General features: G+C 49.0%; 1 long non-coding RNA gene and 1 other non-coding gene across 4 annotated transcripts in view; both read left to right on the top strand.

Moving 5' to 3' along the window:
• The first annotated feature begins 1277 nt into the window (after window positions 1–1277).
• Window positions 1278–9665, top strand: part of LOC123333862 — a 46334-nt gene continuing 37946 nt past the window's right edge. For 2 of the 3 annotated variants that reach the window (XR_006551493.2, XR_006551496.2), the window contains exons 1-2: window positions 1278–1943; window positions 3904–7379. This is a non-coding gene — a long non-coding RNA (uncharacterized LOC123333862). The remainder of the gene's footprint in view (window positions 1944–3903; window positions 7380–9665) is intronic. The other variant, XR_006551498.2, reaches the window with a different exon arrangement.
• Window positions 3162–3234, top strand: TRNAE-UUC. The gene has a single exon. It is a non-coding gene; the product is annotated as a tRNA-Glu (tRNA).

The following is a 9665-nucleotide window of genomic DNA, read 5'->3' as shown; positions in this document are numbered from 1 at the left end:
GGGCCTCCATGGTCTCAGGTATGAGGCTTTCCTTCCAGCCTCCCTGCCTCTGTGGTCTGACTTGTGGAAAGGAGAAAAGAAAGCAGCCTGAGGGACTGAGAAAAGTGCTGAGAAGAGATTTAGAGGTGAAGAAAGATCAAAGAGATAAGGAAAGAGAAAAATCTAAGAGAGGAAAAAGCAGAAAAGAAATGCGGGAAGGAGATTAACATGCCCGGAGCCCATGCTGCAGGCTTGGGAGGATGGTTTTAGCAATCTTCACAAGCCTGCAGGGAGCTGTTAGCATCTTACAGACCAGAGGCCCTGTGCAGAGGGGTCCAGGGCTCGTCAGAGGTTCCCCAGCTGACCAAGTTCTCGAACCCAGGGCTGTCTGACTCCAGTCCAGGGCATGCTTTTGTTGTTCAGTTGCTCAGTCACGTTCAGCTCTTTGCAACCCCATGGACTGCAGCACGCCAGGCTTCCCTGTCTTCCACCATCTCCCGGAGTTTGCTCAAATTCATGTCCATTGAGCTGGTGATGCCATCTAACCATCTCACCCTCTTTTGCTCCTGTCTCCTCCTGCCCTCAGTCTTTCGGGTGGGTTCTAGGTCCTGAGAATGCTGGGCTTCCACCCTCTGGACTGGCAGAGTTCTGGCCTGGCCTCTGTGAGCTCAAGTCGCTGGGGTGCTCTGAGGCTGGTGTCCTCGCGGCCGATCGGCAGCAGATCCCCCTGGGTCCTCTGGGCCCGGGCCAGCCCAGGCCTGCTCTCTGAAACTGGGCTCGTGGCCGGCCTGTCTGCCGAGAGGATTGACGACTATGCTCTCGGGGAATGGAGATGCCAGAGCTCAATTAAAGGCTTTTCAACTCGGGCCAGAGTCCTCAGCCATGGAGAGGGTGTCCTTTGCCTTGGGGGCAGCAGTGCCCACTCTAGAAACCTCTGGTCCAGCTCCTGCTGGCCAAGAACAGTCAAGGTCAGGAGGGGCAGTGGCCCTGCAACCCCACCCTAGCCTCTGGGGCCTGACTCCTGTAGGGGCTGGAGGGACAAGGGAAGTGGGAACAGTGTTCTGCAAGGCCCCATCCCATCCATACCAGCTGTGAGTGCCAGGGGGAGGGGGCGTGGGGTGCAGTATGGGTTGGGTGGAGATGGGGGTCTTGATCCCTGGGCTTGGTCTCTGGGTGAGCACCACCTGGCCCCTTCTGACTCCCTAGGGCAGGGGAAGTGAGAAAGAAGGAAAGAGAAGGAGCACCTATCACATGCCAGGAGCTTTACATACATTAGCACATTTACTCCCCGCCCTGCACCCCCCAAGCCCGCAGGGAGGATTATTATCCTCATTTTACAGGTGACAGAAACAAAGTTCAGAGAGGTTAAATATCTCACTCAGGCCCACACAGCCCCCAAACTGTGGAGCTGGGATTCAAACCCAGGGCTGCCTAATTGCCAGCAAGGTTCGTGCGCTCTGGGATGGGGTGAGTGGCCCACTTTCCAGAGGCCCCAGGACTAGGGCATTCCCAGGCACGCTCCATGTGTGCATCTGGCCTCTGGGGGCCCAGGCCTCCCAACTCTCACAAACACCCTTCAGACGTTTCCGGATACTTCCCACCCCTGCTCTGGGGTCTTTGGGAAAACCGGGTTGGCTTTGAAGGGGCCCCCCCCAGGCCCATCAGCATCTCTACTATTTCACACTTTCCCTTCAGGATCATCAGATGAGGAACAGCTGGGCCCGCAGATTTATTAGGGTTTTGCAAGAGATTCCATCCGCTCTTCCAGCTAAACTCCACCCCACTCCCATTAGCAGCCTCTGGAAAGCAAAGGGAGTTCCTGTCTTGGTGCCCCAAACCGCTTAGCTGGGGTGAGTTTTGCCTCTCCCACTCCTCACAGCAATCGGGATCCAGCCATACATCTCCCCAGAAACACCAGAGACAAAGAGGAAGAAAAAGAGAGAGAAGAGTGAGACAGAGAAAGAGTGAGTTTCACCCTTCTATTTGGGAAAACAAAGCACAGGAAACCTCTGGCAGGAGGGAACGAAGACCCAGGTTTCCATCTGGTGCTATCAACCTGTGTGGCTGGAGGCTCTGTAGGCCTCAGTTTCCATGTTTATAAAATAGGGGATCTACCCCTAGTACCTCTCAGGGGGGAGGTGAGCATCAGAGCCAGCGCCCTGCATTCAGGCATGGTTCAGTAGATCTGCTGATGTGGGAGCCCCCCTAGAGGGCCCACTTTCCCCTATTTGTTCTTCAGGGGTCACTCTCTGACCTGCACCGGTGTGACATGCCCATGCAGAAGCTTGTGATGGGCATGTGGCATCAGGAGAAACAAAGGGAGGAGACACAGGAAGCAGTGGGCACTGGGCACAGTGTGAACATTCATTGCCAGACAAGAAACACAAGGCCCTAGCCACTTCAGGGGTCAGATTTTCATGTGTGACCAGTTGTCACAGATGCCACTTGTAAGAGCTGGGCAAAACCCTCAGGGAGTCGAGCTGAGGGCCCAGACTGATGATACTATTTTAGTAATGAATCATTATTAATCATTCTAATTAGTAAACAAAATATATTAATATTTGGTTAACTGTTAAAATACTAATGATCGTACTTACAAGAAAGATTATGACGGTCATTGTAATAATGCTGGGCTGAAGGAACTTTTTGTTTTTACCAATAGACAAATCAGAAAGCAACTGAGGTATACAACTGTGTGTGTACCTCATTACGGACCAGTGTATAATGACAACAAAAAATAAGTCTGCACGTGTCCAAATAAATATTCAGGTGTCAAAATACCAACGGTCACCCTTGACCACCAAGCTTAGCCAAAGGGCTACATTACAAAGAGGTTTTGTGCAGTGATGTCCTGGCTGTCAGAGTTGGCACAGGCGAGGGCAGTAAGGCAGCCTGGACCTGAAGAGGGCTGACTTTGCCTGGAACCTTGACAGTGGACGCTGGGAGATGCTGGCTGCTGGAGCTCAGGGGAGTAAAGCCAGCCAGCATAGTGACCAAAGGGAGCAGAAGTACCAGCCAGCAAAGGGTGATGTGATGAGAGATGGTGGGGGGTGGGTGGTGGTGGTGGTGAGAAGCACGCTGAGAATTGGCAGCAGAAAAGCTCTCATGAATGCTGTGCCAATCCTGCAGCCAAGCATTGCAATATAATCACCAGGTATCAAGAAAATAGATATGATGGGAATTCCCTGGCGGTCCAGTGGTCAGGACTTGGCGCTTTCACTGCCGTGGGCCCAGGTTCGATCCCTGGTCAGGAACTAAAAACAGAAAAAGAAAATAGAAATGGGGTCTCCAGGCAACTGGTGACACATGCAGATGAAGAAGACAGAAACTGACAACAAAGAGGGATGATTGAAGTCCAGAGGCAGCATAAGGCTCACCTACCTCTGCCTGGAGGAGCAGGGATGGGCCGCTAGAACCAGAAAGACAACCATGCCTTACACCTGTAATTAGGCAAAATGCTTACTTTAGTTGTAAGCATTAGGTTGTAGTCAACTCTTTCTGTGATTTGGCTATTTACCAGGAATTCAGGAATTTCTTTCTTTTAAAGTCCCCACTTAAGAACTTCAGCGGTAATGGATCTGCCTAAACTCCCAGTGTCCGGGCAGAACCACTCACATTGTAGAGCCCAGAAAGGGACATCCTGACCGATTGAACCTGCCCCGGGAACCTTGCTGAGGTCAGAATTCCCCCTACAGGGGTGAGCAAGCCAATCTATAAAGACGTGGGAGAAGCCATGCTGTCTCCCAGATTGGCAGCAAAGCAGGGTCACTGTACAGAATTGGATAGTAATCCAGTCAAGAACAGATTCATTGTGTTGATGGGCTGGGAGATAATCATGGGAGAGGAAAGTGTGGGGCAGTGGCCTTTGATTCCCCACTGGAGAAGGCCTTTGGGAGTTACTGAATCTTCTTTGACTTCTTCTAGGATCAGGTTTGTCCTGACCCTTAATCAACTAGAAGTGGCCGTCATCTTGGATACACGCGAGGGAAGCTCCAGCTAGCCTGGACTGGAAATAGCACCGCATTTTCAATACTCAGACATTTCCTTCTGAGGGGAGGGTCTGGTGTTGGGGCTCACGTTCTCCTTGGACTGAATCCCCAGAAACCTAATGCAAGGCCTCACACTGTCTTTTTGTAATCATGCTCACAACTTGGTGTTGGAAGGGAGTTGAATGTATTGAAGAGTCAGCCATTCTGTGCCATGAAATAGGAAAACTCTAGCAACCTAAAACTCTCGAGGCCCCGAGGCTTTCAGGGAGTTCTAGTGTCGCCCTCCCCTGGGGCCAGCTTGCCACGGGGCTGTGCACACAGTAGGCTTTCATGAGCACTCTTGCCCTCTCCTCCTTCCTGGGGTAGGCCCCAAGCGCTTAAGGTTATTATAACAGGTCAAGTCTCACTCACCAATTTGTTTAACCTCACACCATGTTGGATATAAATTCCTTAATCTAAATAACGGTCACTCATTTTCCCCCTGCCCTGAAACAACAGGCATTTCATTCACTCCAGCTGGCAGTGCCTGGCAGACTGGCTAACTGGCTCTTATGTATGGGCTGAAACGTGCTGCGGCTTGTCCCTGCTCCATCTCTCCTCCTCTTCAGCTTTTCTACAAGCCACATGCAAAAATCTGCCCCATTACTCGATTATCGCATTTCATATGAAATTAGGTATTGCAGGTCTCATGTTATTCACTTAGCTTGGCGCAGACCGAGGGCATGACTCAGAGGCACTCCCAGTTTCACCTCCTTCCAGCCATTGCTCCTCCTTTATCCTGACCCCTGGGACACCCTGTCCTGCCAGGACACCCGTCTTCCTCCTGAGGCTTCTGTTAAACCACACTCTCAGGCCCCTTAGCAGGACAGAGCATTTCCGACCAGCTTCAGTTCCACCCTTTTGAACCCTGACCCGCCAGTGTCTCCTGGAAGTATCCAGATGAATGATCTCCATTTGCCTCCCTGATGGTGTGGCCCGCAGCCTTGTGGACCAGCCCTGTGCTTACCTCGGCCCTGGCGGCTTTTTCATTCTTCTCCCTGTCACTAGACTAATGGTTTCTCTAAAAAGCTCCAACCCTCCAGGCTGCAGTGTCAGCAGCTCTGGGTGGCCCAGCACACACTTCCTCCAGGTACACGTGAGCGTGCTAAAAATCCTGGTCCCACCCACACATCCTGGTCTGGTAGCTTCCCCCGTCCCACTTTGCAGCCTTCACATTCTCAACTCCCACATTTACATTTCATCAGAGTCAACCTCAGGCTCTCTGTGATCCCCTCATCAATCCGCAGTGATGTTTTTGGCTATACCCCCTGCCCCTGGAAATGATTTCCCACCATTCCAGGGGCAGACACACGTGGACCTCCTTTTCTTCCTGGCACACTTTCCCTTCTGTGCCCAACTGTCTCCAGAGCTGTCAGGAAATGCATTTGGGTTTTATTTGCTTATTCAGCAAGGTTGTCTGAGTACCTACTATGCATAAGACCAGATCTTTTACCTTCAGAATTTATAACATAGAAGGAGAGGTGAAGAAAAAAAAAAAAAAAGTAGTAATAACATGAGAGACAGTGCCTCTTATGAGAGAGGGAGAGGAAAGCAGGACACTGGTGAGACTTAATCTCTACATCCACTCTGGGAATTCTGGCTTTTCATGTCTGAATGCCAAGGACCCCATGGAAACAGTGTAAAGGACTTGGTTCTGATGATTGAATCTCAGGAGGCTCAGTGAGGCTCTTAAAGAATGAATCAGTTGTCCTTCTGCTGTCCACCTGAAACTATCACAACATTGTTAATCTTCTATACTCCAATATAAAGTAAAAAGTAAAAAAAAAGGTTCTTCCCTATGGACCCGGAATTCACCTTTAGCTAGAAGAGAGTGAAGGAATCCAGGTTGCAAGACCCAGGTTGCCTTTTACAACAGTGAGCTGAATCAGCTTCCTAAGAAAGGCTTCCCTTAATTTGGGGGTTCCCTTTGGCAATAAGCCCTCTTAATTGCTCTAAAATTCACATGACTGTTTGAAGCAAAATTATAACATTGTCTTGTGGGTTTTATAATATATGTAGATGAAATACATATGATAACTGTAGCGTAAGGAATGGGGGTAAGAGGTAATAAACCTCCGTGGTTGTGAGGTTTCTACATTTTACTTGAAATAGTAACTCTAAGTGGACCGTGAAAAGTTAAGGATGTATGTTGTAATCCCTGGGGCAATCATTAAAAAATTAATGCAAAGAAGTATAGCTACAAATCCAATAGATATATTTATATGGAATTCTAAAAATCCAAAAGAAGGCAGGGAAGGAGGAACTAAGAAATAGAAAACAGAGGGGGCAAATGAAACTAAAGTCAACCATATCAATAATTACATTAAATGTTAATGGGCTAAACATTGCAATTAAAAGGCAGAGATTGTCAGAATAGATTTTTTTTGTAAAAAAGATGTAACTATTTGCAGTGTGCAAGAGAAGTATTTTAAAGTCACAGATAAGTTTTAAATAATGGGTGAAAAATTATAAACATTCAAAAGCTGGAGAGACTATCTCACCAGATAAAATAGACTTCAAGACAAAAGGTATTACCAGAGATAAAGGGGGACATTTTATAATGGTAGAAGGGTTGACTCATCAGGAAGGGAAAATACTCCTATGTATTTATGTGTATGCAACATAAAACAGTAATTCAAACACACGAAGCAAAAATTCACAGAATTAAAGGGAGAAATAGATAATATTGATTCTATTAATATAATCAGAGATGGAGATTTCATCAGTGAAAATGGAGTTTCATCTCCAGGACAAATGGGTTTGGGAGGTTAGCCCCCTAAACAAGTGCTGGTCTGTGAGCTGCGGTGAGACACCTCAAAGAAGAAGCCAGGAGGCAGCCAAGTAGCCGTTCAACAGAACCTGGAGAGGTCCTTTGAGGCCGGCACACTGATGGCCCCAGGTGATTGTCGTGGACAGCCTGCAGCCCAGCTCTCCCCTGAGGTGGGGAGGCAGTCGCTGAGGCTGTTGAAGCTGGTTCTGAAGATAGGGGTGATAAAGTCCAAGTGGCAATGGTTACTTTTGTGGGCTATTCTGGAACAAGAGGCCAAGTTGTGGAGTGGAAAGCAACAGTGAAGGCCAAAAAGAGCTTCCCGCCGTTCATCATTAGCAGCTAAACCTGACGAGGAGGGCTCAGGCGTCAACAATCACAACAAAAGCTAACCTTTCCCTTAATCATTGCCAAGAACTGATGGGGTCTGAAGAAGCAAGAGGCAGCCCAATGCTTATCAAACTTGAGTGTGCAGCAGAATCACCTGGAGGGCTTGTTAAAACAGAATGCTGGGCCCCATGCCCAGAATTTCTGATTCAGCAGGTATGAGGTGGGATCAGATGCTGATGCTGCTGGTCTGGAGATACACTTGGAGAACCACTAAGGTAAACAAGTGCCAAGGGGACCCAGAAGAGGGGAGTCTTTTATGATACACTGAGTCAGTGTGGAAGGTCATAGTTGGGGGTCAGTGCGAGGGACATGCCAAGTAGAGGAGACAGAAAAAACAAGGTTCATTTATGGGGCTGAACTATAATGTCCATATAAGGAGTGGAGCAGGAAAGCCTGGTAAGTTGTACCAGAACCCAAATCAGGCTTTGCCTAACTTAGAAATAAAGAGCTCAGGCTCAGAAATCAGATATGTGAATTCAAAACCTGTTTCTGCCACTTATTGGCTGTGTAACTTAAAAGATGGAGAAGGAAATGTTAACCCACTCCAGTCTTGCCTGGAGAATCCCATGGTCAGAGACGCCTGGCAGGCTGCAGTCCATGGGGTCACAAGAATCAGGCAGGACTTAGCAACTACACCACCAACCTAAAAGAGGTTACTTAAACTCTTGGAGCCTCAGTTCTACAATCTGAAAAATGGGCCTAAGGCTGATACCTCCTCTCAGGAGTGCTTGTGAGGGAGTGCAGGCGAAATCCTGGCCCAGAGTAAGCGCTCAGGCAGTCAACACTCAGATTCTGGCTGAACACAAGGCTAGGGTTTGCAGGCAGAGTGCATGGCTGACCCATCCGTGGGCCAATGTTGACCATATCAGGCCTGGTCTGCAACTTTAGCAACAAACTAGTCAGATGATACTTGTGAAAGCGTTTGTGAGGACATGAGCTTTTGGCTCAAAGAGTTCTGGGCCTCCAGTTCAAGGCAATCACATTCCTGGAAGTCAGGCAGCCCTCCAGCCCTGCTCTGGGCCTTCTTGAGCCCCTCTGTAAACACAAGGGGTGACTGAGGCAGCTCTCCTGGGGTCAGGCAGAGGAGCTGAGAGCAACCTAGCCTCAGGATTTATCAGCAGCTTTCTGAGTTATCAGCTGGCATCCAACAGTGTGAAAGGCAGCAGCTTTTGGATGTCTGGGTTTTTTTTTTTACAGTAGGAAGCAAAGGGGATTTAGTCCATCTGCATTAAGGAAAGGGAATTCATCACCCATCCCTCTGCCTCCCCTCCTTGTGTTCTGAGATAAATTGATTCATTTCCATGAAAATTTAAACTCAGAGAAGAATCCTTGCTGCTGTGCCTTTTAGACTGAGTTAAATGAGGAGTGGGGAGCTGTGTGCCCAAAACAGAGAAACTGGCCTGTCCCCACCCTCTGCTGGTGCCACCCTGGACTCCATGATGTGGGCACAGCTCCTGAGTGGTTCGGTATGGTTCTGAGGCTTGGCTGGCAGTGCTACAGGAATGTGGGTGCTGGTTTAGATTAGACTGAGGTTTCCATAACTCCTTGGAAATTGTAATCTGGGTCCTCCTCCCCACCTTCCTTGGGAGTCGGGCTTTCACCAGGGCCACTACCCCTCGCCTCAATCCCATATGATTTGAGTTCTCTCCTCTTCGTACCACCTAAGGCCTTAGCATGTTCTGTGGCCATGTCCTTTCAGGGTCTTACCGTGGAGTATGGGCACTGATGGGGTGAGAGGCAATGGTCCCACAGCCTGGAATCTCCTCTGGCAATTTCCTCACCTAGGGGCTTGTCCACAGCAAATTCTGACCCCTCAGTAAGGAAGCCTTGCCCCAGTACCATCTCAGTTAATCCCCATCCCTACCCCCTGCTTTCTGTCTTTGTGGTTTGAATGGCGCTCAGGATAAAACCAAGCCCGGTCATCTTGGGAAAGGATTGTTCGTGGTTGGAAATCATGAGGAAAATTTGAAAAATAGTCAAAGAAAATCCTGCTTAGGGAAGCAAGTTTCTAAACAGGGGGGAAAAAAGCCAACTGGCAAAGTCCAACAGGAATAATCAGAAATAGTCTCTGGATTATTCACCTTTGGTATCTTCCACTCCCTCCCCGTCCTACCCTGCAGCATGGGTAACTGAGAGATACCCACATTAAGGTGATTGTCTAGGAAGAATCAACTTAGACATGAAGCCAAATTCCTGAGCAGTTTCCACTGCAATCCTGATTTCCTCACATTGCCTTCTCCACCTCCTCCTTCATCCAAATGCAGCTCTCGTTATGTATCTGCTCCCTGGGGGCTGTTGGCCTGAGCAGATGTTTGTGGCAGAACCCTGGGACCCATCCAAGGGTTAGACCTGCGTGGGGAGGTACAGTTTAAAGGTGTAGGTGGATTTATCTCATCGGCCAAGTATTGCCTGAGTGAGTGTCTGCATGAACAAAAGGACAGTGAACTCCCCTCACTTAGCCTTGCAAATCAGTCCCCCACCCCTGCCCCGCCCCCCCCCCC

Source organism: Bubalus bubalis, chromosome 1, assembly GCF_019923935.1.
Source record: "Bubalus bubalis isolate 160015118507 breed Murrah chromosome 1, NDDB_SH_1, whole genome shotgun sequence".
In the NCBI taxonomy this organism is placed as follows: Eukaryota; Metazoa; Chordata; class Mammalia; order Artiodactyla; family Bovidae; genus Bubalus; species Bubalus bubalis.
The sequence above is the reverse complement of the archived record's forward strand: the minus strand, read 5'-3'. Positions and strand labels throughout refer to the sequence as shown.